The 14,956-nt window shown below is 39.9% G+C and overlaps 1 pseudogene; it reads right to left on the bottom strand.

Annotated features, from left to right (window-relative positions):
• Positions 1 to 11,096: 11,096 nt before the first annotated feature.
• LOC124521305 (60S ribosomal protein L37a-like) lies at positions 11,097 to 11,363 on the bottom strand (annotated as a pseudogene).
• Between the last annotated feature and the right edge of the window lie 3,593 nt (positions 11,364 to 14,956).

Here is a 14,956-nt window from a genome sequence, read left to right as displayed (position 1 = left end):
TTCTTTCTCTCTCTCAAAATAAATAAATAAAAATTGAAAAAAAAAGTGAAAAGAGAGCCCACAGAATAGGAGAAAATATTCACAAAATATTTGATAATGGATTAATATTGCAACTATATAAAGAACACCTACAACTCAACAACAACAAAAAAATCAATTAGGGGGGCCTGGGTGGCTCAGTTGGTTAAACGTCTGACTTTGGCTCAGGTCATGATCTCACAGTTAGTGGGTTTGAGCCCCGCGTGGGGCTCTGGGCTGACAGCTCAGAGCCTGGAGTTTGCTTTGGATTCTGTGTCTCCCTCTCTATCTGCCCCTACCCCACTTGCACTCTGTTTCTCTCTGTCTCTTGAAAATAAATAAATGTTAAAAAAATAAAAAAAACAATTAAAAAATGGACAAAGGACTTGAATGTTATTCAACCCAATGAAGACATACAAATGGACTATAGGACATGAAGAGGTAGTCAACATCATTAGTCATCAAGGCAATGCAAATCAAAACCACCATGAAGTACCATTTCACACTCACAAGAATGAATATAATCTCTAAAAATGGATAATAAGTTTGGTGATCTTGTGGAGAAATTGGAACTCACACATTGCTGGTGGGATTGTAAAATGCTGCAACCTTTGTGGAAAACAGTTTGCTGTTCTTCAACAAGTTACATATAGATTCACCATAAGATCCAGCATTCAACTTTTAGGTATAGAGCCAAAGAACTAGGGACAAGGGGCTCAGATGCTTATAAGATATCTTAAAATAAAAATAATATATGTCTAAGTCTCATGAAGTGGGCTTTGATATATCGTTCCTCCCCTTCTTACTAACTTTAAATTTCTTTCTTTCTTTTTTTTACATTTCTTTTAATGTTTACAGAGCCCACTGTGGGGCTCAAACTCATGAACTGTGAGATCATGACATGAGCCGAAGTTGGATGCTTAACTGACTGAGCCTCCCAGGCACCCCTAAATTTCAAAAAGATGGTACCAGGCATATAATGGATACTATGGAAAAGATGCAGAAGAATCAGTCGTTCCTGGTGAAAACATGTAGTGTCTATGAAATTACAATGCAGCTATAAGTCTAGGTTTTTTCCCTGAATGCCAGCTATACCTCTCTCTCACAGCTTACTTGAGTCACTGCCCAGAACCAATGGATGAATGGGAAATGCAGCAAGATGTGAAGCAGAGTGTTAATTAGTAGCAATGAATGAAAACTCATGATTTGTGAAGAAATCAGAAGCAGAACTGACTGTAGGAATTCCTGTGATTCATATAAAACATCCTGACTTTCTGAGCTATAAAATCCTTTCTTGGTTAATTTGAGTTTTATTTCTCTTGCCATTAGTAAATTATATATAATATGCCATATGGTCTGGAACTAAAATTAATTCAGCTTCAAGAATTTTGTATCATTCTTTGGTATAAATATCTGAGACCTTGAGTGGAAGGAAAAATTCTTCCTCTATCCTTCAAGGTCTTCCAGCTGGACTAAGAATTAAATTGACATAAGAAAGATTAACAAGAAAAACTCAGAGTTTTATTAAGGGCATACAGAGGCCCAATAATGAAATTGAATAATAAATTGATCAAGGCAGGCAGTTTTTAATACTTTTTAGACAAAGGAGACAAAGACAAAGATAATAAATCTGTGAGGAATTGACAGCACAAAAGAAACTTAACGTTGGAAGCTTCAGTTAGTAAGGAATTGTAAACAAAATTTGGGCTGGGGTATTACACTAGTAAAAAGTAACAAGAGTTGTTTGTTATATATCCTTACATATCCTTATATCCTTCTTGGCTCTAAATTTTCCATCTCTGGTGATTGGGACATCTCTTTTCCTCCTGGTACAGGGAGTGTACCTATCACATGGATTTATTTCCTGCTTTCCAGAGGACAGAGGAGGAACTGAGTGTCCTTCTGCACAGGCTGTCTTTTAAGTAACTTTTATTTAAAATAATCAATATGGGGGTTCCTGGGGGGCTCAGTCAGTTAAGCGTCTGACTCTTGATTTTGGCTCAGGTCATGATCTCAAGGTTGTGAGATTGAACCCTGTGTTGGGTTCTGCCCTGGGCACGGAGCCTGCTTAACATTCTCCTGTTCCCTCTTCCTCTGTCCCCACTGTCTCATTTTCTCTCTCTCTCTCAAAAATAAAATAAAACAAAATAAAATAAATCAGCATGCCAAAGTGGACCATCTTGGAGCATCCTGCCCTTGGCCCGTACAATCTCAAAAGTTCGAGATTGAGAATGTTTTCCTTTGAGTTGCATTTAGCATAGTAATGGTAGGAATAAACTTAGAAAGTATGTCAGCTTAAATCATACCATAGAGACTTTTATACCGTAGAATAAAGGAGGGGGTTGGAAACAGTGAGGTATTTAAAAAAATATATATACCTCACTGTCTTATAAAGGGAAACACCAATATATTCAGCAATTAACTCTCCAAAATTCACATCCAGCAGGCAGGGGTAATAATCATGACTCCGCACTTCTAAGAAAGAATGAGAAATACTCAAACTGACTTTTGTCAAGATTAACTGGAGAAATTTCTTAACTGAGTTGGAAAGCTTTTCATGATGGCTAATTCAGACTTCTTGATTTGACTCTTAAACTCCTGCTTCCCCTGGGTATTTAGGCCACAATGGCTGACTAGTCTCACCTTACAACATCGAGATGCCCCCTGGGGCTGCTGGCAGCCACATCACCATGCTCAAGTCCATTTCCTCCCTGGCTCCTAGACCACACACAGTTCTCAGCCTGTGCCTCTTCGGAAACCTCCAAAACCCTTTATCTTCTTCTAGATGAGCGTGTTTCCTGTTTTCCTGAGAAAAACAGAGAACTTCCATAAGGTGCCACGACCACTTCTATACAGCTGTATGCATCTTCTTTCTCTTCTGATGTTATAGATGTTACCAAAGAAAAAAATTCTAATGCCTCCCCTTGTCTATTCCGACTGCTCAACAATTCTTCCCTCCTGTTCTTTGTAATCAAATTGGTCCTTTCTACCTGAATATTCTAAGACTGTAAATATACCTTTAAAAAAAGTGTATTTATTTTGAGAGAGAGAGAGAGAGGCCAGAAGCAGGGGAGGGGCAGAGAGAGAGAGAGAGAGAGAAACAGATAGCGAGAGAGAGAATCTCAAACAGGCCCCAGTCTGTCAGTGCAGAGTCCAATGTGGGGTTTGAACACACAAACCTCAAGATCATGACCTGAGCCGAAACCAAGAGTGGGCCATTGAACCAACTGAGCCACCCAGGTGCCCCGACTGTAAATTTGCTTAAAATGTCATATATATTAAAAAAAAAAAAAAAAAAAAAGGAAAAAAGAAAAGAAAGGAAGGAAAATAAAGTCACTTCTGATGACCTCTCATTTCCTTCCATTTTCATACCATTTCTCACCTCCTATTTAGAGCTAAGGTTTTGAAATGAAATTTTGATATTGTTTCTCTCCAATTCTTCTTCTATTCTGTCTGGAATTCAATAAAATCGGGATTTTGATCCCACCAGTACATGTAGCTGCCCTTGTGAAGACCATCATTCACCTCCACGTTGCTAAATAAAATTGTCAATTTCCAACTCTCATGCTGCTGACTTTGAAGCATTTGTTATCTTGTTCATTCCCACTCTTTGAAATGTGCTCATCACTTGGCTTTAAGGACACTCCACTTTTCTGTCTTTTCCGATTACCTCCCTGGCCACTCCTCAGTCTCTTTGAAGATTCCTACTCAGACCCTGATCTTTAAATATTGAGGTACTCCAGTATTTAGACATTGAGCTTCTCTTTTCTTTAAAAAAATTTTTTTTAACATTTATTCATTTTTGAGAGACAGAGGGAAATAGTGTGTGAGAGGAGGAGGGACAGAGAAAGAGGGAGACACAGAATCTGAAGCAGGCTCCAGGCTCTGAGCTGTCAGCACAGAACCCAATGCAGGGCCCAAATCCATGGACCACAAGATGATGACCTGAACTGAAGTTGGGTGCTCAACACACTGAGCCACATAGGTGCCCCCCTAGCTTCTCTTTTCTATTTACACTCACTTCTTAGGAAACAGCACCCAGACTGCTGATTCACAGTTTTTTGTCTCCAGACCAGATATCTCTCCTGAATTTCAGACTCATAGACCCAACTGCCTCTACTGGACAATGCTACCTGGGTATCTAACGGATGATTTAATATTAATGTCCCCAAACCTGCTTCTCCTACTCTTCCACATCCATCTTTCCAATTTCTTGGATAAAAAGTCATGAGTCTTCTCTTTCTTGATCCCACATCTGATTCTTCCACAAATTCTTTTGGCTCGGCCTTTAAATTTTTTTCTAGAATCTTACCATTTCTCACAACCATCACAACTGCCAGTCTAATCTTATCCAACATTGTTTCACAATGAAGTACTGGAATACATTCTACCTGGTATCCCTTTTTCTGTTCCTGTGTCTCTGGTAGTCTCAATTCAGATGCTGGAATGATCTTTTTATTTATTAAAAAAATTTTTTATTAAATGTCCATTCATTTTTGAGAGAGAAAATGAGAGCATGTGCAAGCAGGGTAGAGGCAGAGAGAAACAGGGGGACAGAGGATCTGAAGTGGGCTCTGTGCTGACAGCTGAGAGTGTGATGCGGGGCTCGAACTCATGAACTGCAAGATCATGACCTAAGCTGAAGTCGCAGGCTCAACTGACTGAGCCATTCAGGCACGCCCAGAATGGTCCTTTTAGATGTAAGTCAGTTCATGTAATTCTCTGTGCAAAATTTTCTTATAGTTTCTTCCCATCTCATTTGGAATAAAAGTCAAAGGTCATGTTATGTGCCACCCATGCTGGAATTATTATGTGTCACCTCATCTATTTTCTCCCTCATTCACTTCCTTCTAGCACAGTAGACTCAGATGTTCCTCTGACAGGCCAAGTATGTTTCTGCGTCCAGCTTTTGCAGTTGGTGTTTCCCCTGCTTTGAACATTCTTTTCCCCAATATTTGTAAGGCTTGCTCCCTCATCATGTTCAGATTTTTATTTAAATGTCATTTTTAAAGGCCTTCTCATATCAGTTATTAAAAGTTCTGCCACCTCAGGGCACCTGGGTGGCTCAGTTGGTTAAGTGCCCAACTCTTGATTTCGGCTCAGGTCATGATCCCAGGGTCATGGGATCGAGCCTAGCGTTGAGCTCAGCACTGAAGGTGGAGCCTATTTAAGATTCTCTCTCTCTCCCTCTGCCCTTCTCCCGTGCTCGTGCTCTTTCTGTCTCTAAAAACAAAACAAAACAAAACAACCCAAAAACAAAAAAACTGCAACCATCTTATGCCTTGCTTTATATTTTTCCATGGCACTTTTAACCACCTGACCTGGTAACTATTTTACTTAATTGTTTGTTGCCTGTCTCTCTTCTAAAATGTAAGCTCTGTCATGGTAGGGGTTTTGACTTCTTTGAACCCAGCACATAGAGCAGTGCCTGGCACTTAATAGGTGCTTAGTAAATATTTGAATATATGAATGTATGAATAAAATTGGATGGTCATCTAAATGTGACCTGTACAATTTTCCAGGAGATATGAACTAAGTTAGTGTTGTAGAGCATTAGGTTTCTGTTCTTTAACATAGGAATTCTATCTTATAAAAGTAAAAGGTATTCTTCACATTGATTAGATAGACATTATTATAACTGGTGAGCCAATATAGGGAATTAAATAAAATTAGTCAAGCCAAAGGTTACAGTTTTCATTGTTCATTTATAACTCTTTTTCCAAAATAGATTTTTGTTCCCTGTCACTTCAGTGGTTTTGAATGCTTCCCTATATTTTTTGGCTCAAAAATGGATTATCTCTGTAGGTCATCTGTAGAAAAGTGCAATTTGTCACATTTATAAATGATCTTTTGAATGCCAACACAGATAGCAGAGTAGAGGAAAGTTAGCTAAAGTTAGGTTTTTGAGTAATTCTCCAGGTCTGAGTGGTTTCAAACTGTAGGGTGCATAGGAACCCCCTGGGGCTGGTCGTTCAATACAACTTCCCTGGCTCCACTCCAGACTTGCTCTTCTAGAATTTCTGACAACCGGCCCTGGGAATCTGCACAATGCCCCCAGGGATTCTGATGTAGGAGCTCCTGGACTTGGCTTTGAGATATGCAGCTTTGATCATTCAAAAGATGTCTAGTGTCTTTCCTAGAAATCAAGCAAAGGTTCATGGTAAGAAGAAAAGTATCATAAATTTCATACCTGTGGAGACCAATTATCTTGCTATGAATGGTGGCTTGTCTGCAAACTGTCCCCAATCCCCAGGGTGCCATCTTACATATGTGCTGTGGTGTACAAGGGGAAAGCAGTAATTTCAACTAAGCTCTGCTTGATCAATAGTAACCTATCACCTTTACTGAAAAAATAATTCTGAGGAAATGTCACATAACTGTAGGTGGTTAGAATCACCTCCTGGCCGTGTTTGCTGACTTATCATGATCTACTCCACAAATGACTGCATTTTTTTGGTCCTAGGGTTTTGTCTCCTTGCTCTTTCTTTGTCCTAAGGGAATCAGGTGATGAAAGGGGTCAGAGTATGACACACTGTTACCATGGAGACCAGAAGCTACTCAGCTCCTGTGTGGGTTGTTTCACCACCCACCCCCCCCTTTCCAACCAGCTGTTATTTCACCAGAGTAAAAGGTTTTTACCAAGTAGATATACGAGCCTTTGAAACCTTTTCCTTTAGCTGTAGCTTGAGCGAGAGAGGAACGCCATAGATCACTTTTCATTATTTTGAGACAAAGTGCCAAGAAAATGTTGGGTTTGGGGTGGTGAAATTTCCTGTCATCATGGTGTTTGGTTTCTGGACTTGTAGTTATTTTGTTTTAAGCTTTTGGTTAGCATATTATAATCATGAGTGGGAAGACGTGGAGTGCTTTTAAGCACTCACCTCCTGCTATGAGAGAAGGAAATGGCTATGTTCATAATTGCAAATTATTTGATAAAATTCTATCACCCCTTTGAGGACTTACTATATCCAGGCACCCTTCTAAGTACTTAACATGTATTATTTCATTTAACCCTACCTCAGACTATGAGGTGAATTTTATTATGTCCATTTTATAGGTGAGGAAGCTGAAACACATGGAGTTTAAGGGACTTGTGCATGCAGACTTTCTAGTGAGGAAACCAGGAGAAGAGTAAGGGACACAGAGGATCCACACGTGGATGAGGATCACTGCTCCGGAGAAGCTACTGCTGAATCCATTGTGTGTATTGTGATAGTGCTGCTCTATAACTGTAACCAAGGTCATGTTCGTGTTAGATATGAATGTGTAAGTCACAAGGCTAAATCAATCGTTATTCCAGCAAGTTGTGAAATATCCTGGACTTCTGGTATAGCTGACACCCTGGTGCCTGGACCACAGCCTCTGGGCCCAGCTCTCATTTCAGTGGTAGTTGTGGTGGGCAGGTCTGCTGTAGCTTAGTCTCACCTCAACCCAGCCAACCACCACCTGGAACCCAGTTATGGGTCTTTCTGTGCTTTATCCTATGTTCTTCTCTGACTCTAGGGGCTTCTTTTTTTTTTTTTAATTTTTTTTCCAACGTTTTTATTTATTTTTGGGACAGAGAGAGACAGAGCATGAACGGGCGAGGGGCAGAGAGAGAGGGAGACACAGAATCGGAAACAGGCTCCAGGCTCTGAGCCATCAGCCCAGAGCCCGACGCGGGGCTCGAACTCCTGGACCGCGAGATCGTGACCTGGCTGAAGTTGGACGCTTAACCGACTGCGCCACCCAGGCGCCCCTAGGGGCTTCTTATGTTGTGCACAAGAGCATCCAGATATTGCAGGAGAGTTCATGTGCTTAGGAACAACTCTTAGACAATGGGGGTGGAGGTGGGAGATTAGTGCATAAATGCTCCAGCCTCCTATTGACAGCTGGGTAATTCCACAAGGCATTTTATATGCTTCTCCAAGGTCCTGGTAGAGACAAGAATCCATCCTTGAGGACTCCATCTGTGACCTTGAAAAGACAACTTACAATAATTTTTCTATCTCCTGTCTCACTCTCTCCACTTATTTGCTCCTGTTTCCTGGGATCAGTTCCTAAATCAACTATGTACAGCCAAGTCTTTGTCTCCGGTTCTGATTTCTGGAAGGAACCCAAACAAAGAAACAGAGTCATTTATCAGTGTTCAAAATTGTGATGATTATGCTATAGGGAGAGTATAGAACCAAAGTATGATCAAGTCCATGTGCTCAAGTCACACTTGTATGTGTGTTTGGATTCTTGCTCTGTCACTATATACTTCATAACACTGTCAATCAGATATTTTGAGCCTCAGTAACCTCAAATGAAAAACTGGGAAAAAAACTACTACCTTGTAGAATTGTTGTGAGCTTGCTCAGAACCCTGACAGACCAGTCTTGGTGTGGCTGTTACCCTGTCCCACCTGTGGACTCCCACCCCTCATGACCAGGTATTAGGTGATGCTAAGCTGGGAAGGAGGGAGAGCGTGAGATAGTCATGAAGATGTGCGTGTGACAAATAAGCACTCAGAACATGCATTTTGTTTTTTTGGGAGAATAAGGAGAACTAAATGCTGGCTAGTGATCTCTGTTTATAAAATATGGCAGAGGATTTGTGAGTCTATGTTGTCTCAACATTCTTATAAGGAATTTTATAAAAAGTATCTGCTTTCTTCCATTCTTCTTAGACAAAAGATCTCTGAGTCTACTGTAACATACAGAGAACTCTAGAGACTCCCAAAATGCCAAGAGCTTCTATGTAAATTACACCTCCATTTATTAAAATGCTTCTACTTTATTAAACTTTCTGTCTCTTGCTGTTAAAGAGATGTTACAGTGAATGGGAACAAAAGTGGGTGAGTGTGAAATGGATCTAAAGTTGCCATGGAAACAGGTGGTAAAACCAATCAGTGAAGAGATATGTGTTCATCCAGGAAGTCTTCAAATTGCCCCCAAAGGCCATCTGACTATAAGTGAGCTGCATAACCATAGCTGATGCCCTGTGCCCACTGTGCAGCCCTAAATCTAGGTAAGGGTAAGAGAAAGCTTATCTTTCACAGACAGCTATATGACTGTGAAGATAATAGAAGTCATCTATGCATCGATTCCCTCCTCTGCCTTTGCAAATAACAGGAGACGTAGTGAGGAAGGCAATAATAATGACTTACATGTGAATTGCTCTTTCCGTATTTCCAAGGGGTTTTGTGTTCACTGACCCATTTGATTCTATAAGACAGGTGGTCTTGGCCATACGACACCAGTATCACAAAGAGCACAGAGGCACAGACAAATTTGTTTAAGGTCATACAAATAGTAAGCAATTAAAATGGAACTAGATTCCTGAACTCTTGTTTGTGCAACTTGTTTTTTTTTTTTTTTCTGCTAAGACATAGCCCAGAGATATATTGGAAGAGAATAGAAGACTTGGGTGTCAGTTCCTCTGCCACTGGGAAGAAATCCTAATGGTGCTGTTGGGAGCTCAGGTTGGAGTGCTAAACATGGGTCCTCTTCCTCTCCTTTCTGTCCTCCATTTCTACCCTTATCCAAACCTCAATGTTTTTTTCCCCCTGCAGCAGTTTTTCCTCCATAAAAGTTTTCTGAAGTTAAATTATAGCCACATATATATCCTTCTCAGAGTAACTCAGATGGTAGTGAAATATTGTGATTTATAAGAAATATATATTTGTCATTCAGATGACCAAATCATCCAAAGTTCCTGGCTTAAAAGTTCCCCAAACTCTTGGAATTTCTTGAGTGATACAAATAACAGAAACATAGTATTAGGTCTCGGGCCCTCAGTTTCTGAAAGTGCATAGAGCCATAAAGGTGAAATGGGTATTAAAGGAGTTAAAACCAAAGCAAACCACCACCACTTTATACAGGTAAAGGTCATACACACTGCAATATGCTTTCTTACTCTAGTCCTTCTCTATACTTAGGGTAGGTGAACTGCTATCACAAATACACTCTCAAATGAGTAATGGCTTAAGCACAATAAAAGAATATTCCTGACTCATGCCATAGGCCTCAAAGGGTCGATAGGTCAGAGATGCTGTTCTCCACTTATCCTTAGGCTTGAGGCTAATGGAAATCCTACCTTCTTCAAGGAGTGGCTTCCAAGTTCATCCTGAGGGTGTTTCTATTTCAGTAAGCCAGAAGAGGAGAGGCTTAGCTTGTCTTTATGGGCCAGGCTTGGATCACGGGCATTCATATTCAGTGGCTTCACCTAATTGGAGGGGAGTGGGAAATCCAGTCTGGGTGCCTAGGAAGAAGAAGAGACTATGGACTCTGGAGCATAGCTTCCAATCTGGGATAACTTTCCCCTTCATCACCCCAATAACCTATGTTTCACTGTAAATAGAGTGTTACATGGAGATACCAATAAAAGCAAAGAAAAGCAAACTTATGAATGCTTTCTTTATTCCCAAACAGTTTATCTTTGGAGGTATCAACCAGTAATCTTGTGGTCTCTTTACTCCCCTCCTCCCTTCAGCTGCAAAATGTTCTTGGGGGAAAAATAAACTGTCACAGAGACTCTGCCTAAAGACAAACAAAAGAAGGGGGAGATACTGGCTCACCAAGGAAGGTTTGTAATATTCAAGATTTTCAGACTTGGGTGGACAGTACATCTCATCTCAAGTTTGTTTGCATATTCATTTCCCCGGTGACTGGTTCTAAGGGAGAAAGCCTGAGGCTTTTGCAATTGAAGGGGAGGAGGACCAGAACAGTTAAGGGGCTCTGGGAAAGGAGACATTCTCAGGGCTTGGTTTGGAGTGGGGACTTATGAATCGTCCCGTAAGGGGTGTGACTTGTCAGGTTCCTTTGAAATCACTGATGCCACATAGTCCAACACTTCTTTGTACTTCCTTATTAGGTTGATGGCACCACTGCATCTTTTGCCCACCATGCTGGGTTTTATTTTAATTTTTACTTCTGTCTCACAAATGAACTCCCTTCCTTCCTTCCGTCCTTCCTTCCTTCCTTCCTTCTTTCCTCTTCTTTCTTTCTTTCTTTCTTTCTTTCTTTCTTTCTTTCTTTCTTCTTTCTTTCCTTATTTGTTGTTACATAAATTAACCCATTTATTGTAGGCTAGCAATGTTTCAAATGGTGGAGCTTCTACTGCCCTTTCAATTCCTTCAGCCTTCAGATGGCAGATTTTCCTGTGACAGCAGAAGTGATGTTATAGGCTCAGGCACCACCAGCTATACCCTAGTGTCAGACCCCCACAGCTCATATTTTCATTTTGGTTTTGCCACAGAAGGAGAAAGTGTGCTCTGTATGCTGGGTTATTTCAGTTTTCTTCACCATTTTTTTTCTGAAGGAGGAACCATAGTGGGTCCTGTATTTGCCTACAATTCCTAGTTTCTTGGTGCATTTAGCCATGTCACTGGAAACCAGTTCTGAGCCCAGAGAGACAAATGAACTCCTTTAAAAGCAGCTCTTGGTTTCCTCTTCTCATTACGTGTCTTTCAGAAATGCCTCTTACAACTTTCTGCAGAGTGTCGTGTGTATAATTTCCTTATATTAGGAAACCATAAACTGGAAGGTAAATAACAAATATAACCAGTATAAGACCACAAACACAGGTAATGTGTAAAAATTGTGATAAAATATATGTGCTTGGAGAAATGTTAACAAATCATTAGCTGTAAATCAGGGATGAGATTACACATATTATTTCTTTTATATTTACAACAAGGTATGAAGCAGATCCTATCCCATTTTTTAATACTTTTTTAATACAAGGGAAAATTGGGACATAGAAATTATTTAGTCATCTTTCCAAGGTCAAATGGCTAGGTTATATAAAGGATTTGAACTCAGCTTTCACTCCAAATCCTGTGGATTTAATCATTATACAAGATTATTTCAACCTGGGGATTCATACACTAAAATATTTTCCATTTGCTTTTAGCTACTACTTGAAAGTATAAAATAGGGAGTTGGGTACTTGATGGAAATGATTGAAAATGATTATCTTCAAAGTAACTTCTTAAGTTCACATCTGTGCATCGTATTGGACAAGGTGTTAGGAAAAAATCCTGCCTCTAGAAGCTTATGCTTGAAAACACCAATACTTGTCAGAGCTGTGTTTTAATTGTATGTCAGTGTTAACATTTGATTGCTGGCTTATCCTTTGAGATTCACTTTGGATACTACCACTTGCAAGAATCTTTTCCTAGGTATTCTCAGAAGAAAATTTCTTCCTTTTTTTATACTCTAAATATTTTGTCAATATTTTACGTATGCCATGGAGTTCTTACACACGACTCTTTCTCTCACACAAGGGTTTTTGGGAAGCAGGGCCATATATTGTACATATTTTTACCCTTCATGGTGCCCTTGCCTGGAGTTTTATACATGATAATTGTACTATAAACGTTTGTTGAAATGAGACTGAATATCTTCCTTTAGCTGAAATATGACCCCTTTTTTAGTTTTACCTTTTAATGGAGAAAATTATATCCTGAATTTAGGTTTTCTTCAACCTATCTTTCTCCAAGGAGTCTTAGGAAAGAAACACTTGAACATAAAAGTGGTATATAGGAGAAAATTTGATTGATTGGATAATTTAATCTTTCCAGGTTTTTCCAATTTGTGTCATCAAATTTTTTTGGCTTTGATAGTAGATCGGACTGGATATTTATTAAAGTCATAACTTCTAATGCTTAGATTTTACTCGTGTAGGAGATACACAGCTATGTAGACACTGATTCTAGTGTCATTAAAAGCAGTGCATTATCACATTGTAAAAATTGAATTATGTTTTGTGAAAAATAAGTAGACTCCCAGGCCCAGAAGAGAGAGTGTTAATTCACTGGATTCATGTATTTGTTTCTCTAAGACCATTTTAGAAAGAAGATGATCGGATTCCATTTCAAAGAATTTGAGGGTTAAAGATTTTACATCTTGTAAGCAATGACAAGAATATTGATCTTCTTAATACTAGTGTGCTAAAAATAAGGAAAAACTTCTCCTTGCTCTAGAATTAGAATTAATGTTTCTTTGTTCATTCATTCATTAAATTTTTTCTTTTTTTTTTTTAAATTTTTTTTCAACGTTTATTTATTTTTTTTGGGACAGAGAGAGACAGAGCATGAACGGGGGAGGGGCAGAGAGAGAGGGAGACACAGAATCGGAAACAGGCTCCAGGCTCTGAGCCATCAGCCCAGAGCCTGACGCGGGGCTCGAACTCACGGACCGCGAGATCGTGACCTGGCTGAAGTCGGACGCTTAACCGACTGCGCCACCCAGGCGCCCCAAATTTTTTTTTTCTTTATTTATTCCCTGACTTTTGCTTCAAGGGAGCTTTGAATTTCTAAGGTAGTTTCTCTTCCAAATTGGTTAGAATCAATTCAATGCTTTAAGAAATAATTGGTCTCTATTACATGGATCTTTTGATTATTTCCCCAAAGTCTTTCTTTTGGAGAGGGAATGACAATGATATTCCTTCCACACAAAGAAATCATATTCATTGGTGTGCAGTTACATGGGTGAGTAACTGTAATGACATACACTCTCCATAAAACTATAATAAATGTCTCACTCAAGTTATCACATTATAAGTAGGACAAATGTAAATTTGGAGAATTTATAAAAATGTGAATATTTATTATTTTGTAATTAAAGTGTTTATTTATTTTTGAGACAGAGAAAGACAGAGCATGAACAGGGGAGGGTCAGAGAGAGAGGGAGACACAGAATCTGAAACAGACTCCAGGCTCTGAGCTGTCAGCACAGAGCCTGACATGGGGCTCAGACTCACAGACCATGAGATCATGACCTGAGCCGAAGTCAGACACCCAACCAACTGAACCACCCAGGCACCCCAATATTTTGTAATTAAAATGGATAATAATGTGGTATGTTTTCTAAAAAGTGCTTGTGCCCATCTTAGAGGAATCTTGAATCCTTTAAGTTTCCATGTTTCTAAGATGCCTTTTACATTTCAAATATAAGGCTTCATTTTGTTGACCTATCGATTGGTCATCCTCATTACTGGGCGTGTTGGCAGAGTTAGAGGTGCTCTGCACTGTGATGATGCACTGTTGTTTGCTGTCTTCTGGCAAACACCAAAAAAGAAGGAAACATAAAGTGGATCAAAGTATCTTTGATAGAAGCTTCTAGCAGGGCCAATTGGGGATGAGACAGTATGTCATTTTTCTGAGTATGTACAACTTCAAGTGACTTATTGAAAATTACATACTTATACCTAAGTTCTTACAAGGGAGTGTGGGGAGAGGTTTTTAACAGTAGGTCAAGGAGAGAAAAGGATTTTATGGGTCTCTGGGAGAACTAGACAGGAATAAGAAATCACTTAATTAGCATTTAATCCACATGTATTCTGACGCCTGAAAGCAGTGTTCTGTTTTAGAATGAAATGTGTCCCCGTTTACCTTCCACAAGTTTGAAAAGATAAAGAATTACATTTTTAGAGAATAGGTTGATTGATTTCCTGTTGGCTTCCCCTCCCTCATCTTCCATGTCCCTGGGGTGGCCCTCTCCTTAGGGTGATAGGAAAGCCTGGGAAGGGAGCACAAGTTCAGCAGTGAACTTACTTACTGATTGCTCTGAATCCCTGCTCAAAGTGCCTCTGGGCTTCCCGAGCATCTGGTAATTCCTTCCAAGAAGTCTGGATTAGACCAGACGTGACATTGAAAGTGTGAATTTACATGACTTAACCCCACTGATTCTTTGTTTCTTTGTTTATTTTTGAGAGAGAGAGAGAGAGAGAGAGCATGCACACATGAGAGAAAGCAGGGGAGGGAGGGGCAGAGAGAGAGAGAGAGAGAGAGAGAAAGAATCACAAGCAGGCTCAGCTGTCAGCACAAAGCCTAATGTGGGGCTTGAACTCACAAACTGTGAGATCATGACCTGAGCCGAAACCGAGTTGGATGTTCAACCGACTGGGCCTCCCAGGCGCCCCAACCCCACTGATTCTGATGGCAGTCAGCATGAGAGGCTAGAGGACCAAA

The sequence above is a fragment of the Lynx rufus genome, unplaced genomic scaffold, assembly GCF_022079265.1.
Source record: "Lynx rufus isolate CCGP_SWC_20201006 ecotype Redwood Valley unplaced genomic scaffold, mLynRuf1.p SCAF_3, whole genome shotgun sequence".
Taxonomy (NCBI): Eukaryota; Metazoa; Chordata; class Mammalia; order Carnivora; family Felidae; genus Lynx; species Lynx rufus.
Note: the sequence above shows the minus strand (reverse complement) of the source record. Positions and strands in the feature narration are given on the sequence as shown.